This window comes from Oryza sativa, chromosome 2 (genome assembly GCF_034140825.1).
Source record: "Oryza sativa Japonica Group chromosome 2, ASM3414082v1".
Taxonomy (NCBI): Eukaryota; Viridiplantae; Streptophyta; class Magnoliopsida; order Poales; family Poaceae; genus Oryza; species Oryza sativa.
The window spans coordinates 34,134,697-34,158,591 of NC_089036.1; the positions used below are offsets into that span (position 1 = coordinate 34,134,697).

Consider the following 23,895-nt stretch of genomic DNA (forward strand, 5'->3'; position numbering starts at 1 on the left):
TATGTAAACAGCAGACAAAACAGCCGATCGGCTAGACAGCCGATGGAGCAATGTCAGCCGATAGCCGATAATAGCCGATGCCGATACCAGCCGATAGCGATATGGTTTAAGCAATCGGCTATATGTCTAATGTAGATAATGATATAAAGGCAATCGGCTGATGATGATATAATAAAATAACAATATAGTCCTGTATAAACTAATTGGCTAGCAATAATATGATAAATAAGCATCGATCCGAAGGTTAAAGCACACATCGGCTGGAGGTCTGATGTCATGAAATCCACAAGATCAGATTAAACAGTGAAACCTTTGTTGTCATCGGCTAAATACAACTTATATGTATATGCAATCCTTATGAGCCGATGCAACGTCCAGATAACTCACCGGCTGAAACCCCGATGAAACCCTTATTGGCAATCAAGAAGTAGGCTAGAGATTATGGTTCTAAGCACGACTTAGTAGATCAAACTTAACTGATGCAGCACTAAATATGAAAAGAGACATAATATCTAGACAATTAAGCCTTTGACTGAGTTTTCAGGTGTGGTAGATATCTAAGCTAATCTAATCTAGCAACGTGATTTAGCCAATACCGGCAGAAACCCTAAAACGAGAAGCAACCGATAGAGCTAAATTGATATGCTAAGACTAGATTAATAGATACATATGATAAATAGGTAGCAAATATATCATCCAAACCAGAGCAATCCAAGAGGTCGAATGTACTGATGCAGCCTTGAACGACGCCGATGTAGATGAGACAATTGCCTGGGCCGACGGAACATTGGACTTATCCCTTCGCCGGAGATCGAAGACGATGCAGCCCCACGTCGGGTGCCAAGTTCCGCCGGCACGTAAAAAAAAAGTAGAAGTAAAAAGGGTGGGCGATGCGCTGAATTGTATTGATCGTGAAGATTCATTACATAGACCCCGGGTGTACATATTTATACCCAGGGGTTGATACAAGTCCTTGTCGGACAAGAAAGAAACTAACCTAAAGATAAAAGGAAAATATAAAGTGCTTATCGGACACTAAACACATTTTCCTAAAGATAAAAGGAAACTAACAAACTATTCCTAATTAATAGATAAACTGCCATGCCGCATCCTCTTTAAACTCGGTCACTTAGGGATAAGCTTCCTTTAGTACATTGATTTCCTTAACCAAATATAGCAGGAATCCGACTATTGGCGACTTGATAACTCCCATCGGCTGATTCCGAGATGCTGCAGCCAATAATGATTCTAAGCCGATGACGTCTTTGCCGATTACCAAATTTCATTGTTAACAGGCGTCAAGCCTTTGATCTAAAAAAAAGGCACGGCGATTGGGATTGCCTATACATCCGTTTACTTCTGCAGTAACATGCAATTTTACGGGCACCAACACATACATAATTTGTTCAAGAAAAATACATACACAATCATACTTATTGCAGTAACATGCAGTACATTTTTTTATCGCAATACAACACTATATAACACATAGGACGAGGCACACTATGACAACAACACACTATATATACTGTAACATGCTTCTTTAGGCAGTCGGCACGACGGCGGCAGCGGCGGTGGCGGCGTCGATGGGGTGTACCGTGCGAGCCCTCCTCCCTGCGGCCCACCACCGGGCGGCGGCCTTCCAGCCGGTGCAGCAAACAAGGGTCACTGCAGCGAGCAGTACGGAGATGACCACAATCAAACCTGCAAAATGCATTATTTAGTAATCCCGGAAGAATCGCTTATATACAAACCTGCCGAGATTTGCGGCTCCTGGAGATTTTTGAGCTGGCGTGGCCACCTGCGCGTGCCGACGCGTCAGCGAGGCGCTGGATGGCGGGTGGTTTTCGTGAGCTCCCGCACGTCCGTGTCGTCGTTGGTGATTTTGCAAAAACACCCTTCATTTACTTGATAATTTGTTATAGATCCCTGGTCCTTAGTTCTAATGTTGTGCGCTTTTACTTAGAGGACCTCTTAAGAAAACAATATTCTATATGAAGAAGCGAAAAAACGGAAAATTGAACCGCGCTCTGAAAACTAGAAGTTTAGGGGTTGTTTTTGCAACCCTCACCCCTTTCCCCAAACCCTAGTATATATATGTGTGAGAAGAACTAGGACTTGAACCTATGACCTCCTAGTTGAAGAAAACATATTTTCTCGTGGCTAATGATTTAGTACAGATGATCTTCTTAATGAATGAAATGTACTTTTCATGTTAAAAAAAACTAGTCATTATGCCCGTGCGTTGCAATGGAAAGATATATTTCCCGAATACCTAATTTTTAATTAAAATTTTTTGTGTTAATTGTTTTATCATCTATGAACAAACCGAACAAATTATAGTGATTTAATTACTTTAATTTGAAATCTAAAGTAGTGAAAAAAACTAAAGTTTTTCGCCACCAGATTGCGCCACGTCATCAGAAAAACATAGGCCGTCCGATTGCCCCTACAGATGATGTGAGCTGTTGGATTCATTGATTGGCAAAATCTTTCGCAATAAGATCCTTCCACCTCCCTAGTATTACCATTTTTCATTTTCACCCCTGCTACCTGGATCTGTTGCGACACCGTCTCGGGAGGCCGCCTCCCCTTCCCTGGTCGCTACGCCGCCCCCACTCCCGGGACCGGGAGGCGGAGGTGCTAGATTGTGTGCTAGTCCCATCTCCAAAGCCGCTATGTCTCCTCCCAATCTCCACCACATCAATGGGGACCGGAGAGGTAAGAAGAAGAGCCTGCAGTGGGAAGCAAAGGAATCCATACCTCCCCTTTCTCCGCTTCCACCTCCCCCTGCCCTAGCCACACCCCATCCTATTCCTCCTCATTCCCATCCCCAACACTACTGCGGCATCACCTCCTCCTACCTGTTCTGGATCCGGCGATGGTGGGGCTGATTCGGATTCGGGAGGTATGGCTCGACCTGACGGCGATGCACGCGGAATTTCACTTGCCGCCTTATCTTCTGCATCTCCATCTGAGTGCCTCTGGTTCCCCAGGACCTACTCTGCAGCGCCACTTCTCCAATGACGATGGCCAAGGGAAATACAAAAAGTCCCAACATCGACAGCTGTGGTAAGTATCTAAACTCCTTGCTCCTTACGGTGTTCGTCTTGGTAAAGCATGTACGATGTACAGGAACCACGGCTTCACCTAGTGCTAAGAAGTTGATTTAGACTAAAAAGGTGATCAATAAGTTCTATAATGGAGTCCTTAATTAAGCCTCTCATGTAATTTCAGTTTTTGGGTGGGCAAATTTCATTTAAGAGCACTGTAAAAAGAATGCATCCTATCAAAATGTAACTTCAGGTTCATTAATTATAAATAGTTACATACAATTATTTCAATAGTTATCAAAGATATGTGTGATAACAAATGAATTTATAAGTGGATTGAAATAGTATTTTCCTCCGGATGCCCAACGTCCAACTCACTGAATCAATTCGATGGCAGTGGTTCACCGGGATATAACTAATACTAATAATTTCCCGAAAAAAAGTAAGGAGTAGTACTAGCTATTCATGCATTTAGAAAAAAAAAAGGTTGCTCCTAACATTATATAAATGACTGGTGTATTGCTATATTTGTGTATCTATATATGTTTGTCTAACGAGCAAAGCTGCAGCAAGCAGGGGAGTGGAAACCTATAAAAGATAATTCTACAATGTGTTTGCTTAAGCTTAAATGAAATTTGACTATTAAAGATCAAATGTATTTGACTCTAAGTACACATTTAGCTTCCGGTTTGCTGTGAAGGGTGTATTCACTGATTAAGAATGAATTTTGATAATTTATGAAGCAAATAATAAAGCAATCAAATATTGTATTATCAGGTATTTCTTTTTCTTGATGTTATGAGTTTTAAAGCAATGACTGTAATATTGATTTGCGTTATTGGTCTTTGCCTGAAGTGACAATTATGAAATAAACGTCCTGTCAAAATTTGTGGTTTCATTTTTTATTCAACTTGCTACCATGCATCTAAGGTATGAATCATGAACATTAGTACTTCTTGAATGGTAAAAACTGGATACGAGTTGTTGAGGAATAATATTGTTTGATAGAACAAGAAATTTATTGTTGTTGACTGTGTCATTAAATCAAGTCCTTTTTATTTTCTTCACACAAATTCTATTAAGAAAGCATTTCAATTGTGCCTCCAAAGATAATTTTCAAAATTTCTAGAAACCACCCAAACTTTTGTGCATATACCCATTTAATCAAATTGGAATGTTGTATATACCCATTTAACCAAATTGGAATGTATCTACTCAACCTTTTGTTTTTAAGCTATGATTCCACTGGTTTAGCAGATGACATCTGAACATATGTCCCCAAATAAATGGTATTGTGATCATCTTTTTCACAGGTTAGATACTAACCATTTCATACTGAGTGTTTTGGCTTCACTTCCCCCCAAATATATACTTTGAATCCTATGATAGAAACACCCTCAAATGATGGTACAGACGCAACAGGTGCAATTATCTCCCCAAAGGTAAAACCGTAAAAGTATCTCCTCTGTTAAAATTTGAGAGTTTTGGAACTTGCAGATCTTATCAACAAGGAAGCTGGCACCATCCAAACCAGGTAATATTTTTCTTGGTACTAAAATGTACAAATAATCTCGGAACTTCAGAGACGCTGATTCTAACTTTCTGAGATGTGTTCAACCATGTGGATTGCTTATCAACTTCAAACTTATAATGCTTAGTGCAGTATCATACTATGTAACAACCTGGAAGTGAAATTCTACCTACATTTAGGTTGTGTCCTGTGCAAGCATGATAATAATAATAATAATTATTAGTCAACTTTAGAAAGCACCTACTTTAAATTTAATATTTTGTTCGCCCAATGGTCTAATGGTGCCATTATAAGTTTCATGATAAACTAATGGTTGATTTCACGTAGATTCAGAATTTAACTACTCCCTTTGTTTCAGTTTATAAGACTTTTTAACATTGCCCACATTCATATATATGTTAATGAATCTAGACATATATATCTAGATTCATTAACATATATATGAATGTGGGCAATGCTAGAAAGTCTTATAATATGAAACGGAGGAAGTAATTGTTTGTCCAGTCCTTTTCAAAGTCATAAATTAAATTATTGTGTATTTTATGAGAAAATATTGTGGAATAAGCATGTACTAGCCACTGGATGAGATGACTGAACTTTGGAAACCAAAAGATCTTCTACATGGTACTTGAACCTTACTTGCAAATATAGGTTAGTTCTAACTAACTATTTACCAAGTCCTATGTTTTTTTAAGAAAAATAAATTAAGAGTTAATCCCATTATCATATTATGGTCTATGTATACAGGGCTTATATGTATACTGGGCTAAGTCTTTTGCCCAGCCAGCTCGCCTATGGAAACGGCGAAAGGAACCAGAAGGTTTGCTCCTATGTTGCAGTTGTGATTAATGCCAAGCCCTCTGCACCTGCCATGTTCCAGGTTGTGATTTCATAGAAACCAGAAGGTTTCCCATTAATTTTGAGATGCATGGATCATATTGTACTCTTATCCGGTTATGAGATGCAGATCTAACAATAGCGCTGTGGCAAGCATGGAACAAGATGGAGCCTGAAGCAAAATTCTCAAAACACCATTTGAAGTCAATTTCAGGGCCATCTTTTTATGCGAACTTGGAGCAAGCTTCTAAAGATGCGAGACATGAAAATACAAGAAAAGTTGGATACCCTGATTGAGGGAAAGGACAATTTCATGATATTTCTATATGTCTAATAAAAACATAGTTCATCATATGATATATTACGACCCATAAATATAGAGCTTTTCTACAGGTATCTAAAGTCGTGCAATGCACGACCAAATGGCTAGTTTGTCTTGAAATTCACATAGGTTTTCAAATGTTCATATATTTAAACTGTTGGCTATTTCAATTTTTAAGCTAATTAATATTTTGGCCTTTGGTTAGAAACATCTAGGCCGAAGAAGACTTGTAATCCTAGTAAGCCTATTTGTCTCAGTTATAGGTTGTACAATATTTTTTGATTAATTATTTTATTCAGAAATTATAGTGATTGAGTTATTTTAATTTGAAATTTGTCTTAAAATTCACATATTATATCAAATGTTCATATATTTTAATTTTCTTCTATTTCAATTTTTAGGCCAATATTTGGGCCTTCTGTTTGGAACATATAGGCTGATGAAGAACATTAACAAAATAATAAGCAAAATTAAAAATGTATTTTCTTCCAATCAGGACATACATCCACAGATCCACTGCCAAAGCTAGTTGTATCATCGTAAATTCGTAATTTGCATCAGCGGCTTCGCGCCACCGCCACGCAGCTCGGCGACGCGGCATTGTTCGATCGGCCGGAGCCCAAAGGTTGGCGTTATCTGGTGACGCATAAAAAACGGATGTAGGCAAGTTGGCAATCGAATAGTAGCATTGTAGAAAGCGATTAGATCAGTGGGTAACATGATCGGAAAGGGAAACGTCAAGTGTGGTTTGTGGTACGATTATAAAACGGAAAAGAACAATACGATACGTGAGAGCCGGATTGGACGCAGACCAAACAATGATGGAAGATGTGCATAATCCAGCTCAATTTCAGACGCGTGCTCGAGAGAAGATTAACGAACGCGTGACGAATTTGGTGTAATCGTGGTGCAAGACTGACTTGATCGGCGGGAGTAGCCACCGGGGACGGAAGGAAAATCCATCCAAGGCAGACATCGATTCCGATTTGGGGGCATCACACGTGCGCGAGGCAGCGGGAGAGAACAGACGATGACGGACAAATATAAGGTGAAAAGATACAATCCGTATTCTTTAAGTATATGTAAAGAAAAGATATAGGTAAAGATAAAATTAAAAAACAAACTCTAATACTAGAATCTTGACAAAAACATATTTAATTTTTATATATAATAGTAGGGATAGGGATATAGTAGAGATAGAGATACAAGGCGAAGAAGAAAAGATACGGACCTGCCACCTGGGCTCCCCGCCGGTCTCGGACGCTTCGGCTGTCGTGCATCGCCTCCAGCGCTATGTGCCCGTCGCCGCCGTCGCCTGGCATTGTCACACACAGAAGTACAGAACGAATCCTGTGAGGCTGCAACCTGCAAGCACCTACAGTACAAAAAAATCACTAACCTTCGAGGAACCAAATGACAATTTAAAGAAGGAAGAATGCTCTCTCATAGGCTCTGACTCAGACTCATCCATCTACTTGAAAACATATGCGGAAAGACATTAGCTGAACACATTAATTAACATGTAGAGACAAAATGGAATTGAGAAGGTGAGTTATTCACACAAGGTCGAAGCACCAATAGCAGTATGCAAGAATAACAAAGATAGCAGCGGGCGGCGGCTCTCTCTACCCTCAAGATTACGGCTCTACCTATTAATATTACTAGAGCCTGTGGCGCGCCTTTGCGCGCCAATTGCATATAGCTGGTGTGGTGTAAAAGTTGATTCCATTATTAGAAAGCGGTGGAAGCATAATATTAACCGTCGCTGATAATGTGCGCCGCTAGTAGACAGTTAGGTAGAAGGAGCTGAAAATTAGGAAAGGCAAATAGACACATACCGAACAAAATATAAGAAAACATGTAATCGCCATGTTAACTACATATAGGCAGATTGGTAGTTCGTGGTCTCTAGCAGCAGGTACATACATAGATGGTATCTTATATTGACAAGGGAGTGCAGTATGCATGATAAGCACTTCAGGTGCAAAAACTAATTAGCATAGTAACAGTGGCAGAGTAGGTACGTGTTTCGTCTCCATAGAAATAAATCTTACAGTTTCCTGCTAGCATTGGCGCGCCTCCTGGGGATATAGGTTGCTGAATGTTGTTACTCCTAAATATGAACATCATATAGCTTGTCCGTTAGGAGTCCTCGCTTGAAGTAGTGGGCCTTGGTGTCTACATGGCAAGTTTGACAGCAAAATTTGCCAGCCACGGTAGCAATCTAAATTCATGTGTAGTCAAATATGCATGATAATTTTTACATCATTCTTCTACCTGTAGGAGAACCATTCAAATATTGACAACCATTTACGGTACTACTAATATAATTAAAGAGGAACAACGCCACCATTTCAAACACAGGTTTGTTCATAAACAGATGAATAATAATATTCGCGGGCTATAAATGGATCGATAACATCATCTGTATGGTATATATAACTTTGGCATTACAGCTTGATGCCTTCAAGTAAGATGCTACCAGTTGAGTAATTACATTTAAAAAGTATTGTTAATTCATGCTTTAAAAAAGCAACTTAATAAATTTACGAATGGGTATAAGTAGATGAAAATGTTGTTGGATCTTATGGTTTTCCTTTTTTTTCTACTTTTATCCTTTTGACCATAAGGTGAAAGCAGAAAGCTTGTTCATGGTGAAGAAAGAAAAACAGAACAAAATCACAATGGAAAGTATGTACATTGACTTAAAAAGCACAGAGAAAAAAAATAAAACATCAAATCACAAAAGTGACACCTTTTTTTATTGACAATAAGATTATCAGGTGTACCATGTGTGCAGTGTGCCTGAAGATGTAGCACCAGAACCAGAAACACATTTTGCTAGAATAGCAAGTTCCCTTTAAAAACGTCTCGACACTATTAAAGAAATGTTCCTTTTCATCAACCTCACAGAGGTGGCAAAAGTAAATATTTGTTATGCCATTGCAGCAATCTCAGAAGGAAGAGTGTCTGATCTAGATTCATAAGGCTCGTCATAGTACCACCAATAACTTGCTACATAGATACATATATATTTTTACAGGAGAACAATCATCACATAATTATACAAGTAAGGCAAGAAGGCTATACTGTTGGCAAGTTTAGGTACATAGGTAGATTTATGTATCGAGGCACACGTTACGAAAGGGTATAGTATTGATTGAAATATACAAGTGGAAGGGTCATACTGCAGATACTATTGTACTGATAGCTTTGACGTTATGTCGGTCGATTTATTATAAAAAGGATAGAAAGTATAAGCATCGAACTGACCTGGTGAAGTAGGAAATCATTAATCATATGGGGAAGATGATATGAATACATGCTGTTTGTAATATTATATGATAAGGAGTAAGTTATGTACCTTGCTGTATTCAAAGGGCAAATCACAAGAGATATAGCAAAATCATGGCTCATCCACCTTGAGTTCCTTGAGGTTGTTCATGTATATCTCCATTGCTCTCTCGACGGAACAGCGGCAGTGAGGATAATATCCATCAGACGTAAACTCAAATAGAACTTTGACAGCTCCCTTCTGGATCCACATTGCTCGAGCTAATGGAGCTCCTCCATTGGCCATTTGATCTACCTGGGGATCCTCATCAGCGATGTCTGAACGTGCTGATGAAGCCTAGAGAGGGGGGGGGGGGGTGAATAGACTGTCCCTGAAAACTTAAAAACAAATCGCAGCGGTAAAATTCAAACAGACCCGGAACTTCCTGGTAAGGAACTCCGGAACTTCCGGCCTGCCAGGCCCGGAACTTCCAGTGTTGTTAGGACAGGAACTTCCGGGTTACATAACAAGGATGAAAATCAAATTTCAAAACAGGAGACTAAGCCAATCTTCACAAGATGATGCACAGGTATTCTAAGCAGGGGATAGATCACAGAAACATCCACAAAAACATCACAGAAAGAGACAAGAGCGATTTTTTCCCGAAGTTCGGATCTTGTGATCCTACTCTCCGTTGAGGAGCTCCAAAGAGCTGGGTCTCGATTAACCCCTTGCCTCACTTGTGCGAAAACCCCAGAGGAAATCCACAACCTTCAACCCCAAACACTCCTAGGCAAATTTCTAGAATTGAGTGACCACCAAGATCCAACTCAACCTACTTCTAGAAATCCGCCACAAGTGTAGGTTGCTCTACTTGGAAAACCTTTAGAATCTCAGCACAAGAACTTCATTAACTTACCTCGTTCCCTTTCGGAGGAGAGGAGATCCTTCACAAACTTACCCAGGACATCCACAATATGCAACGGATTCTCGCGGGCGACATCTAACCGTCTAGGAGATCATCTCCAAGAGTAATAAGCACCGAGATGACAGCCCACGAGATATTCCAAGTGCTCACCCAAGATCCTAGTCTTCACACATCTCCAAATCTTCCTCTCTCCCTCTCAATCTCTCTTTCTCACAAGAATTAGGCTCTAGATTGAGTGGAGATGGCAAGAAACACTTAGGAGAGGCTAGCAACAGCTCTAGGGATGAAAAGTGAAAGTGGAATGGCCAAAAAACGAGCTGGAAACGAGCTGTATATGTTTAACGGCTAGGTGACGTCATCTAGCCGTTACTCAATTTTGAACTGGAAACTAGACATGAAGTTCTGGACCTAGAAGACAGGAACTTCCGGATAACACTTAGGAAAATTTCTTTCATCAGACCGGAACTTCCGGACTTGGAAGACAAGAAGTTCCGGACCTGCATTTTTGGACAGATGGAGTATTTGCAAAAATAACTCCTAGGGAAACTTTGACACTTGGTTCACGCTAAGAGCACTTGACATATCTCAGAGCATCACCTGGAATCCCTCTTAATAGTACGGTTTATCCTAAAAACTCGATTGCAATAAATAAACTATCATATACACTTCTCGAGTTCCGGTCCGCTTTGATTTTATACTTTTGGGGGGTCTCCAAGCATCCACCTTCCACACCTTGGACTAATGCATCTGAAAGTAGCTCAATAAACTCATTAATCTCTTAACCACATTTGTCATTAATCACCAATACCCACTAGGGGGATTAATGCACTTCCAATGTCTTCCATAGATGCCATGATTTCTGCAGCATTGGAAATGGAATTAGTCTTATGATAAAGAAGTATTACACTAATAGGGGATTGTTCAATGTATTAAATTTATAATACCATATAGTTGGTTAGTTTTGAGGTCCCATTCAGTGTTTTAGATTCATATTAAAATCTATACCTTGATTGATGAGAACCACACCAGGGAATGTGTGGGTAACCAAAAGAACAGGCACACAAAAATAAAATTAGCATTGGGGCATTGGGACCATGAATATAGTGTTGGTTTCATGGTTCAAGCTGAAAGCGCACGATATGGTGGGAGGTAGTGAGGCACAATTCAATTTCCATAAACTTGCATACAGGCTTCCAAGGGAACAAAGAAATTGATTTGTTTGATCAGATCAAGCAAGCTAATAGCTAGACCTAGACCGGGACCAAATCAAAGGCCCTGTCAGCCATAAAAGTAGAAAATAAAAACTACTCTAACATGGAAAAGCTTACTCTGATAAACATAAGCAGCACGAATCTAAATACTGATGGCAAGCTGAAAAAGGAAAAATCAACCTCATGATGAAACAATCATGTATAATATCATTTGTTCTGTTCTGGTGGTAGGAACATGAGATATCTCATCATCTCCTACCCCATTCAGAGTTGGTTGCGAATATTCTTTTAGGAAAGCAACTCTCTTATTCAGAAAACAACAACAGCAATATATGTAGAGCATCTTACAATTCTAATTGTATTTGGAAGAAAGTATATGAACAACAAGCATGTGTTGATTCTGTCCTTCAAGTTGTTTCAATGTTCATTGCTCATATATTGTTTTCGTAATGTACGGACTGGTAATTTAAAGTATAGGATTAATGATCTGTCTATGCTGATAAGCTGATTAGGCTAAAAGAATGAGAACATGTAGCTTGCGGTCCACACGATGGTTATTATCCAAGCTGAATATGCAGGGGAAGGCAACATTTTACAACATGCAACAAAGGTCGGCCTCTCTCAGTTCAGACAGCATCCAAAAGAAAAATATAAACACGCACACTTCATTAATAACAGTAACAACTGTGATTACAATCTAGACCAATCTCCAAAATCCAAAGCTGGAACAAGTCACGTTTCAGAGATCAGTAACAACAGGAGCAGAACGAAACACTTGTTTGAATGGCATTTAGAACACCGTACCCAATCAGTCAATCAAATATGTTTCTTACCTCTTCCAGTATAAAGAAGATTGCTCTCTAAACGATGGCTGACCCGCAGGTACACCAGATCCGAGTCTCCAGAGCGCCAGTTGCGCTCAGCTGCACGGGATGCGGCCTAGAGACTTCGCAACGATCAAACTCTGCTGGAGAAAAGATCGACGAGGGCATGTGAGCGAAGGATGTGACAGAAGCAGACCAAAGGAACAAACAGGAAATCTTATGGCGTTCTTACCTAAGCAGGAAAAACCAGGAAAATGTAAGTGGTGGAGAGGCTGATGGTGAGTCGGTACCCACCATGCACGAATGCAAAATAGCTGCGAGTTTGAGTAATGGAGACGATCCAAACGAAGAACAATTGAAATTTGTTGATAGAAACAAAGACAAGGAATAGAACGAATCAAACGTGAGCATGGAAGACCAAGAAACATATCGGCAAGGAAACTTCACCTGAGTAGATCTCACCCGTCAGGATCCATGACCAAATGAGATGTTATTCATCGCTCGATCTGCAGTCGTCGACCCACACCACTTGCATCTGTGTTCACCGATAAGGGGTGGAGAAGAGGGGCCGCCTCAATCCGCCGCCGAGGTTGACACCGTCCCTCAATCTGCCAAGGTTGAGCTCGGCGGCACCGTGGAGCTTCTCATCCAATACGGCGACAAGGAGCGGATGGCGACGAAAAGGGCGAAACCGGCTGGTGGGAGTGGGAGGATAACAGTTGTGGCGCCGCCGGCTGCGACCGGAGCGGACGAAGGCAGCGGTGTCTTAGAGCACCCGCAATGGTAAAGTAAGGTGCTCTCTATAAAACATGTACATCTTAACAATATACTCGATTAATAGTAAACCATCTTAATAATAGTATGTCTACATTGGTATCTATAGCTCTCTCATGCATTGCCTTGTTTTTCTCTATAGACTATCTCTAAGTTAGTAGATAGCTTTGCTCTCTCTCTTTATTTAATACATTCCAAGTAGAAAAATATGTTGACATAGATCTCTTGTAGAGAACCTATAGATAACCATTGTGGGTGCCCTTAGAGCAAGTATAATAGTGACCTATAAGCCTACTATAAACTTAGATGGATAAGAGAGGTAGTGAAAAATTAAGGATGTTGGCTCTCATACAAGAGCTAGCTTATCACAAGCTCCAAGACAAATACATTAAATGTATAAGTGAGAGATAGAGAGAGGAGAAAAAAATTGTACCAACCTTATAGCTAATCTATTATATATGTTGGCTTTAAGATAGGCTAATAGTAGGAAGTTGGCTATATTATTATCCTTGCTCCTAGAGCAGGTTTAATAAGGTAGATTGAGCCGGCGATATGAGCTACACGTCAGATTGGATGATGACATGGACGAGAGAAGGGAGGAAAGAGGGTGCGAGCGGACGGTAAATTAGGTGGTGTTTACATCCAGGGACTTAACTTTAGTCCCTGTCTTTAGACACTAATTTAGAGTATTAAATATAAACTACTTACAAAACTAATTACATAAATAAAAGCTAATTCACGAGACAAATTTTTTAAGCCTAATTAATCTATAATTAGAGAATGTTTACTGTAGCATCACATAGGCTAATCATGGATTAATTAGGCTCATTAGATTCGTCTCGCAAATTAGTCCAAGATTATGGATAGGTTTTATTAATAGTCTACGTTTAATATTTATAATTAATTTTCAAACATCCGATGTAATAGGGACTTAAAAGTTTTAGTCCCATCTAAACAGGGCCTTAGTCGCCAGTGCACACGAGCTCCTAGGCGCCTGTGCATTGCTTTTTGTCAGTCTTGCAGCGGAGTGAGAGAGGGAAGGGTAAAGAAGAAAGAGATTGAGGTGATTAAAAAATTAATAAAGATATTACTTGTTTAACGTGTCAACAGCTTACTATTGTACTCTCTAGCTATAAGATGACATGGTACACATTTATAGCCTGTAGCTGGCGATACTATTAGAGCAGGTACAATAGCGGGCTATAAGCCAGCTATAAATATATTTTAAAGAGATAAAGAAAGAGAGAGAATAGCAGCGGGCTACAGATATGTAGCCAGCTACAGTACGGACTCCAAAACGTAACGAGTGTATGACAGGTAGGACCGGGTATTAATAGTATAGTAAGCAACCATTGTATGAATTGGCTATTATATTGGCTCTAGATGATTTGGAGTTAGTAGTTGGCTATCCTATTAAACTTGCTCTTAAACCTGCTCTTAGAGGAGATGAGCAGTGAGTTGGAAGGTAACGTGAGCAAATAAATGAGCTTAGCATATTGATCCTACGCTTTCCATCCCCACGCTTCTTTCTTTAGTTCTAATACTAGAAAAATCATCAGCACGCCAGTTGGCGTGCTTCAAAATTTATAGCCTGTGACATGATCAGAATAATTTTGCAAGTTTTTACATAATTAATTTAATTATCAAAGGTTGAGAGTGGAAATACAATAGTAATATATGCCTTATTATGTTACCTACTTGTTATTTAAAAATGCATGTTCAGTAAGAAATTACGTGTAGCTTTCATAAATTGGAAAATTTTGTTTGCGAGCTGTTGGATTTTCAATTATTATCATAGTCAATCGACCACATCTAGCATCTGAAATCGTCAGAGCTATACAGTGCAACTGATATCCATGGGTGCTTTCTTTTTCTTTTACATTGTGATTTTTTTAAGGAACACAGTAGAGGAGGCTCCGCTGTTAAATTTTACATTTTGGATTTTGGTTTGTTTCTCTATTTTTTAGCTCCCTTTTTTTTTACATATTTTGATTTTCAGTTGTGTTATCTTTTTTTTGGAGCTTCAAATTTAGAGATATGTTTTTTTTTACATTTTAATTTTCCATTGTTTTCTCTATTTATTTTTTGAGCTCCAGTTTTAAAGACCTGCTCAAAATTGGGGTGCAAGCGGGTCACCCGCGAACCCACTTATAGGTCAAAATAAACGAGTTTGCAGGTTAGTTTAGCCTATAAGTGGGTTTTTGTGGGTAGCCGCTTGTACCCTTAGCTCAAAAGCATCTAGGCTCTAGACTTGAGTTGTTGATTTTTCTCAAAAGAAAGTCTTGGCCTTATTATTTCTTTTGACAACTATTTTTTCACTATAACATGTCATTATTTATTTTCCAATTTATGGTATTTCTCCTAGTTTTTCCTAAATTTTGTGCTGTATCGTTTTTCGCTGTGTAATGTTTATTCTAGGGTTAATATTTTTGAGATCATCCAAAGGATCTAGGTGTTCTTAATTTAATTTATTGACTATACTTCTACGAGCTTGGAAGTATCTAGAGGATTGTAACCATGAAAGCAGAGCGTAGCTAGCAGGCTAGCTGCAGGCTGCATCTTGTCTTTGTTCCACATGTCAACATTTTGTAAGTCCATGTGGACCAATCAGGTAGGAGAAGACAGGCCAGCTTGAGAAGTTACTGATCTGACTATCTAAGATTGCACAGGGACACGTGGCTGATTTTCAGATGAACTAACCCTAAATAATCAGTGAGCCACGTGGCCCAATCACACGCCTCATTTCCACCCCTGAAATCGTATATAAAGATTTGTCTGATCTATGGGCCCACATAACTAAAGGCCCACGCTGCAGTGATTGATGCAGATGCAAGTTTACCAAAGCTCGTGCGGTATGCGAAACGGCGTGCCTTCCACTCGAGGCGACGACGCCCGCGCGCCCCTTCGGCTTCGGCTCACCCAGCCAATGATCCGTGGGCCTAGCAAAGACCAAGCGACGCGATTGGCAACTCAGATCCCGCACCAAGCGTGGGCGCGGCAGCCGAAGCGACGATACGTGCAAGCAACAAAAATACTACTCCCTCCGTTTTACCATGAAAGTAATTCTAGTATTTCTCACATTTATATTAATGCTAATAAATTTAAATATATATATCTATCTAGATTTATTAAGATCAATTTGAATGTGGAAAATGCTAGAATGACTTACATTTAAAACGGAGGAAGTACAACCGAAACCAAACTCAATCAAACGCTGACCAATGGACCCAACAAAACAAAAAAAGGCCCACCACACAGGCACCGCAAACCACCATACGCAGCAACGATGATTTAATCAGAAAACGCATGCACCTACCAACCACGAGGCCACTACCCAACTGCTCCACACCTGCACCTATGGCTTCTTTGGTAACTCGAAGGAAGGGGACTGAGAGTTTACATAAGAGAAGTGATGATGAGATTAAGATATAAATTTGATTTTTAATCCCAATACATTGTTTGGTAGAGGTAATGAAAATTAGTAGGGAGTTTAGTTGGAGATTAGGTCATTAATAAAAACGGATGACTGAGATTTGCTTAGAGAAAGTAATAGAGAAAGTAAAGGAGGAATTCCCTCCCATCCTCCCAATTACCTGCCCCTACCCAGGTATTAAAAAGGAGGGAGTTCCTTCCTCAATTCCTCATCTCCATCCCACCAAAATTCCCATGTCTCTCAACCAAACAAAACATTTAATAGCCTCATCCTTCTAAACTCCCAATCCCTCCTAAAAACTCCCTCCAACCAAACAGGCCGCTAGGCAAAACTCCCTCCAACCAAACAGGCCGCTAGGCGCACAAAGCCGCGCGGCAATTGGTCCACGTAGGACAGCAACAGTTACCAAGTTACTGCACAGTAATCTGACGTGGCTCGCCCCGGAAGACGCCCAGCGTGCGAACCTTTATAGGTTTCTTAATGGAGATACCATGTTTTTTATTTTATTTTGTTTGAACGAATTATATATGGAGATACCAGGTCAGCCATGCTGAATAGGCAAGCAAAAGCAACACTCAACTCCCTGATCACAAGTTTACAATATCTCGGTGCCAGAAACGGGAGTGTAAGTGCAGGAATTGATTTCAAACTTTTTGGGTTGGGCACGATTTACTACTACCCAGGGGCGACGCTAGAGTCACTTATCGGGGTCAGTAGACCCCGACGATTTTTTACAAACATCTTGTACCAGCACTAATTTACCAGCTACGACCCCAGTCAAGGAAACTACTAGACCCCGGTGGTCCGGTGATATTGTTCTGGTCAAGCTCAATTAGCAACTAAACAATACTAACAAGTAGTAAATAGAAAATTAGCTAGCACTTATTATACAACAGCCCAATATACGTATGAGATTTGAGCCCAGAAGGCTTTGTATTCCTGCTAAACAAGTCCACAAATTGCCTTGTTGTGCTGCTCTGTATTCCTGCTGCAGTGCAGTCTGGCTCGAAGCGCTTCGCCCAATCTTCGCCGATTGGCAAGGGTAACCCACTAACCCCATCACAATTTCTTAATTATTATCATCACAAATTGGTTGTAGGCTGGTTTCTCAAGTCCAAAATTTTAGGAAGTTAGGGTTCTGAAATATGAAATTTCTCCAAATTTCTGTTACATAAACATAAATTTATTCTTTCTAGAAAAGTGGAAGGTAAGAAATTAGTGATTTTGATCATCTACAGCAGCGTGGGTATTTTGTTTTACATATTAATCATTCCATTTTTTAATAAATTAATAGGCAAGCAAAGTATAATGGAGTGTGATTCTTGAGAAGAAAAATACCCACTTACTAGTTCATGTGGTACTAATTCTCCTTTATCATTGGAGATAACCTTCTCGGTAATTAAAGTTGTGTAGACAATACTGCACGCAATCGTATCGGTAATAAATATATGGATTACTCCTTGCGTTTTAAAATATAGCTACAGTTCCAAATGATGACGACGTGGTTGTTCGTTTTCACAAGATGAAGGATCGTAACTGTACACATGAGAAGTTTGTAACATGTAAAACATAACCACTTTACTAAAAAAACTTTATTTTATCATATTATATGGTCGATAGTTTTGTTCTAGGATTATCTTAAGATTATTATAAGCTATAGTCAGTTAGTGGTGGCCCCGGTAACTATTTTTCCTGGCTTCGCCCCTGCTACTACCGATTAATTAAACCTATAAATCAGCTCTGAACATAATGGTGCCAGTTTCCTACGCAATAAACTATTAGTGAACATAGAGCATCACCATTCACCAAGTTATAACTGCTTTCGGTGCACAAGGATCTTTTCGAACCGACGTGACAATTGTAATAAATTTGCATTACAAAACCGAACATCTATTGAGGGGACAAAACTCTAAACATATATAGCTGTCGATTTTCATGCTTTTTCAGTTTGATAAGGAGGGATCTACTATAAATTCCCAATTAGTTTCTAGCAGACTATGATCCATTCGCGCGGTATGACAAGAACATAGACAAAGTTTTAGAGCAAACAAAAATGGTGTTACGACACTCTGATGGTCATCCAACCACATTAAACCAGTCAGCAGCTTGCGTTCCTGAAAGCATAATATCATGAAAATCATTCACGGAAAATCTTAAGAGAAGGATGGCCCAGACAAATCATCTCATTAGTAATATTGGATATACACAAAAAGCACACCCCTCCCCTGTCGTGCCTATCTGATCAGCAACCACTTAAGATAATCAGAGCATTAATCAAGAAACAATGTGATTGTAGGACTCCAAATGCTCACTGCACACTAGCTAAGCTTTAGAATGTAACATCAGAAGCATTTCCAAGAGCATAAAAAATAACTAAAATGATAAGGTTCCCTCAAAATATAACTAGAAATTCAGCACATTATTGCAAACCAACGGCAACCAGATGATCGATTGATTCTTCTTCCCGGGAGCATAACTCGCAGGTGCCATGATTTTGTATGTTCCTTCTCTCCAGCCTATCTGTCGTCCAGCATCGACCCTGAATTTTGCAGTTACCGCCGTCTAGCAGAACTTACAGTTCATGAATTTACAGAATGCACCACAGATAAAATATGCTTCATTAGTTTCAAATCTAATTAAATTGCAAACATTGGCCCTGAATAGTCAAAAACAGACACAGCACAAAGGTGTTTAGCTAGTCACATCCATGAACCACTGCACGAATAGGAGGAAATAAATAGCATCTGAAGCAGTAATTCTCAACAAAATTTCAACCAGATCTATCTTTAGCATGATTTAATAATGCATAAAACAACATCATGCCTTAATTAAACTCTCTCCAATATCCATTTTATTTAGAGTGATTGGATAATAAATTCAGATAAGCTATCTACCATCTTCATTGCTCTAGTTTATTTAAGGAACCAATCAGCAGCACTAGACCACTGGTACTCTGGTTCACGACATCCATATCCACAAAACCCATGTTTTTCATGTGCTTGACATTCATTAAGAAACAACCAACTTAAGTATGAACTTTGCTGAAAGGACTTGAGAGTCTGAACTCAACCCAAGTCATGCAAAGTACACTTTTGGCCTAAGCAAACGAATGAAGTTTTTTTTACTGCCTTCAGTAGAGATAAACCAGGTAATACAATTAGTGCAACCTCGTTTACAGAAACTGATCTGCAATATTTCAAATCACTCACAGCCTTGCCTGATCAAGATTAAGAAACATGCCACTCGTGCCTATTTCAGAACATACTCGAGCACTCAGTCAGTTAAACCTCAACTAAGTTCATACATCAACAATTTTGAGATTTTGAGAAGGCCAGAAGGGCCAATTTGCTTTGAAACCATCCTAAAAATCTCGGAGTTGAAAAACACCATCATATGTGTCATTGACATGAGAGCCTAGGCTCTACACGTCATTCTCATCATACATACTGCACTGCCACATCCGGTTCTAGCATAACACACAGCACAGGAGAGGAGAGGGGAAGGAAGAAAGAAACTTACTGCGGAGAAGGTGACCACCGAAGGGGCAGTGCTGTGTTGCCGTCGCAACATCGCCTTGCACCGCAGCCGACCGAGGAAGGAAAGGCCGTAGTTGACCGGGCTAGAATCCCTACTGGGCTTAACCCAACGGGGATTCCCCGTGGGCCTCGATCTGGCTGTTCCTGCTCCAATCAAACAAGCCTCTCTAGTTATTAAATGAATTTTTTTCATTTTTAGATTTTTTTAAAAATATTTACAAAAATAATCTATCGGCCAAAAAAATTACAAAAATAGACCATGCCGCCCCAGAGGTGGGCGGCAAGCTGACGTGGTAGACGGCGGGTTGACCGCGCCGTCTGCCGCCGTCGGCCAAAATTGCATTTAGCCCCTTGCCGCCCCTACAAGGCTAAATGCAATTTTGGCAGCCCATAAAAAGCTCGGGGCTCGTACTTTTTTGCATTTGGGCCCCTTGCCGCCCCACTAGAGGGCGGCAAGGGACCCATATGCAAAAAGTACCCCCAAATGATTTTTCTATATTATGTTAATAATAATTAAAGAAGTATTTATTGGTAAAACTTGTTAATATTGTTATAAAAATGTATTGAAGTTGGTTGTTTCGCAATTTCATATGTTAAGTAAGGTATTATTTTGTAACTTATTTGACGTATTAGTACTCGGATAATTGATATAGGCCTATCGCAGTCTCGGTCGTAGAAACATTATATGGACTTAAACAAGGAGAATTATGTAACATGAAGAAATAGTAGTACAATTTGAACATGATACAACTATTTCCATTGCGGTTACATAGATGATATTAGATTCGAACTAGGAGGGAGGTAGTGCAATAGTTGAACACAACGACGATGTAGTAATGGGATAAGGAAGCATGACAGTAGAAATTTCAATATGCCAAGTTGTCCGATAATAGCTAACCCCTACGTGAGGATCCCTCTCCTCTCTCAAACCGCGCTTTAGTAACCCTGTATTGCTCTGATAGTTCAAGCTGCACAACACGGCTAGGTGGAGTTAGAACACTTCTGGTGTCTATCCATTCTCTATATTGACATCTCCTTGGTGGTTCCTGGGAGGAAAGAATAGATGTGAAGCGAGCAAAATTAGTAAATGTTGTGAGAAAATAAGGATTCATGTAATCAAAATATTCTTACCATGAAATCGTCATCAAGAATATTTGGACAAACAAAGAACCTTCGACCCAATGTTGTAGGCTTTATGGAACGAAGAACCTGACAACGATCACCACACCTGCATCTTGGACGGGCTTCCCATGGAGGTAGTGCCGTAGTTAGCACCCGCCAGTCGCACTATTGTTCACGACATTGTCATTCGTAAGCCGCTTTTCTCTATAAGTATTGCTCAGTACTTTCGGATGCGAAATACCAGCGACCTTCTTGTAAACAAGTGGTTAGGTCGAGAACGAGATTTTCTGTATCGACCCACTCGATGTATGCGCAAGCTGTAGTGCGGGTCTGCCGAATAGAGTAGTGTTACAAAGAATAAAACGATTGCCCATACGGAATGAATAAGCATATGCAGATAGTAAAATACCTCATGGTCATAGTTAGGACACCTAAAAAAGCGCCTTCCTCGAATATCAGGATTCCTCGAAGCCATTAGTTGGCATCGATCACCGCATAGGCAGAGAGGACGCTGGCACCAAGGTGGTAGTAGGTATACACAAGGATCTCTACGCCAGTTCGGATCCTCAACGCCCAGGCGTCTAGCCATTGACGAAAGCCGGTAGGATTTGTAATGAAGCAAGTGGGGAAGAGAGTACTGAATGTGATTGAGTTCTGAAAGATTGTGAGGCCTCGCTCGTTAAGGCGACTTATATAGGCACCAAAAATCGAGTGATATCCCTGACATGTGAACGTGGCGGGGCATATTGGGTACGCCTGATTGGCACCGAAAGTTACATGCCTGATTGGTGCCGAAAGTTACATTGGTCGTATGCGGAAAATGGCGGGCAAATACTCGTATCGCACGCGAATAAAGGAGGCTGCATCGGTGCGGCAGAAAGTAGTCGTACATGTGCCGAAAGGTATCGTGCACATATAATAACAATGTATTCATTACACAAGCATACAGTACTAGCATGTGAAGCAAATAAACAAAGAGAAGTCTGCTCTACTGGCCCTGCCCCGCGCCGCGACCACGCTTGGTCCTCCGGGCCTGTGCTCGCACGTGGTCTTGGGAGTAGGTGAAACGATCCGGTGGCACAGCACGGGTAGCACGAGTGTCTGGCGGCGGAGTGGCCTGCGCCTGGTCCTGCGTCTGCACCGGCGGTGCGCCTCCCAGCTGTGAGGGGCCGATGACGTCCTCTGTCGAGCCTGAAGCGAAGTCGAAGTCAGTGATGTCGAAGAGCAAGGTGGAAGCCACCAAGTGGTCCGACGAGGTCCCAGCATGGTCCAGTGGTGGACCCTGACTCGACGTGCCGGCTGCCTGTGACGAAGTCCCAGCGTACTACCAGAACTACGCTGAGTGCGAGGTCGACGCAGCTGCCTGAGACACTGACCCTGCAGCCTGGGAGAAGTGGGCGGCCTGCGTCGTAGCGAACTGGGCGAAACCTACACATCGACAACGGGACCCTTATAAGCTAAGACATAAAATGCATGTAAATTGATTGTCGAAGTACTGTTGTTTTTTTAAGTACCTGTGGGGGGCACAACATAAGGCCTAGCCGAGGAAGGCGGGGTGCTGAACGGTGCACGAAACCCTGAAGCAATCGGATGAATCGACTCACATAGATGCGCGAGACATGTACAAAAAAATCCTTAAAAATACTTACCTCCGTGCGGAAAACATGTATGCTTGGTAACAAATGACACTGTCCAATAATCCTTCCATTTTCCCTTATAAGCGTGCACTCTCCAAGGACAACCATCTTTTTCCTTAACACACCGAACTTCATATTGCGACCGGTTGGACTTGGCAACCCAAAACTCTCTATGAAGTGACACTGCAAAATGTTTTACCGCCTCCTTCATATTTTCTGCTCTAGTATAAATCGCTCCCTGAATAACCTCATTTTCTTTGTACTCCCATCTCACACTATCCTCTTCAAAGACGACCAAACCAGAAAAATCCTCACTAGCCCAATCTGCTGGATTAATATCCGTCTCATCATCTGACGAATCACCTTCCTCTACACGCTCGTTGTCAGAATCCTCCCTCTCCATTTCATCCACAATGGCACAGACAATCTCCCCCTCGTCGGCCACTCCACCTGGTTGAATGCCCACTGGAGCTACTACGCCCCCGTCCTCTCGTGCGTTGACCTCTTCCACAGAAGTCTCATTTACTTCAGCACTTGGTCCCTCACCATCATCCATGTTCATCTGCACACCTGGATCCTTCGGGTGAACAAACGGAACCATAGCTAGAGACCACCCGCGTTGCAATGCATTTTCCACATACCATCTCCACACTCGAGAGTTTTGAACTGGCATTAGTTCCCAATAAAAACCCTCAGTTACCTGACTTACTATAACATTGATTGTTATGTCACTTGTCTGTGGATCAACTCTCAAGCCCCTCATTAACCATCCTTTTATAGAAGGTACACTCCTCTCAGCCAGTCTATCAATTCCCCTTTTTGATACAATAAATTCTGACAGATCTACCACAGTTGGCCCGTAACGGACGTTTCCTAGGCCATGGTAAACTTGGAATATTTGTTTGTTCGACATATCTGTCAACAAAATAACTAGATCATATTACTCTTTCATGCAATAAACATCTACAACGTAATATCTTCTTGTGTATGCCAATGCAACGGTAAAGTACTGATTCCAAACTAGCAGATCTACGTAGTTACCGATATCTACAATACGCACTTCTAGATTAGTACAACTAAAACCCTAAAAATATAATGCATTTATTCAAACAAAGTTTTTAAAAAATACACAGTATTTAACTCAATAGTCACATATAGGATCTATGAATATTACCTGAAATCGGCGTCTGAATCCGGCAGGGCTTCGCCCCTTCTTCTCTTCTCCTCCCCTTTCTTCTTTTTTTACTGGATTTGTGGGGGGAGGAATGAGGGCTGGGGGCTGGGCGGCAGGCCTTTTATAGGCAGCGAGGCCTGCCGCCCGGCCAGAGGGCGGCAAGGGGCCGCCTGCAAAATGGCCGGCCCCGGCTGGCTTTTTTGCATTGGGGCCCCTTGCCGCCCCAACAGAGGGCGGCA

The 23,895-nt window shown here is 40.9% G+C and overlaps 2 long non-coding RNA genes across 4 annotated transcripts; one reads left to right on the plus strand and one right to left on the minus strand.

Annotated features, from left to right (window-relative positions):
- Nucleotides 1-1,401: 1,401 nt before the first annotated feature.
- Nucleotides 1,402-12,718, minus strand: LOC9266101 (uncharacterized). Of its 3 annotated transcripts, XR_010739550.1 has the most exons (7): nt 12,428-12,718; nt 12,213-12,294; nt 11,990-12,120; nt 9,108-10,804; nt 7,798-8,020; nt 6,975-7,118; nt 1,402-1,704 (listed from the first exon to the last, which is right to left on the minus strand). It is a non-coding gene; the product is annotated as an uncharacterized lncRNA (long non-coding RNA). The 3 variants fall into 3 exon arrangements; XR_001542911.3 differs by lacking the exons at nt 1,402-1,704; nt 6,975-7,118; nt 7,798-8,020 and adding an exon at nt 8,701-9,016; XR_001542912.3 differs by lacking the exons at nt 1,402-1,704; nt 6,975-7,118; nt 7,798-8,020 and adding an exon at nt 8,701-9,016 and having other exon boundaries at nt 11,990-12,123.
- Nucleotides 2,600-6,068, plus strand: LOC107280184 (uncharacterized). Its single transcript, XR_010739551.1, has 5 exons — nt 2,600-2,908; nt 2,997-4,587; nt 5,150-5,235; nt 5,332-5,464; nt 5,552-6,068. It is a non-coding gene; the product is annotated as an uncharacterized lncRNA (long non-coding RNA).
- Nucleotides 12,719-23,895: the final 11,177 nt, after the last annotated feature.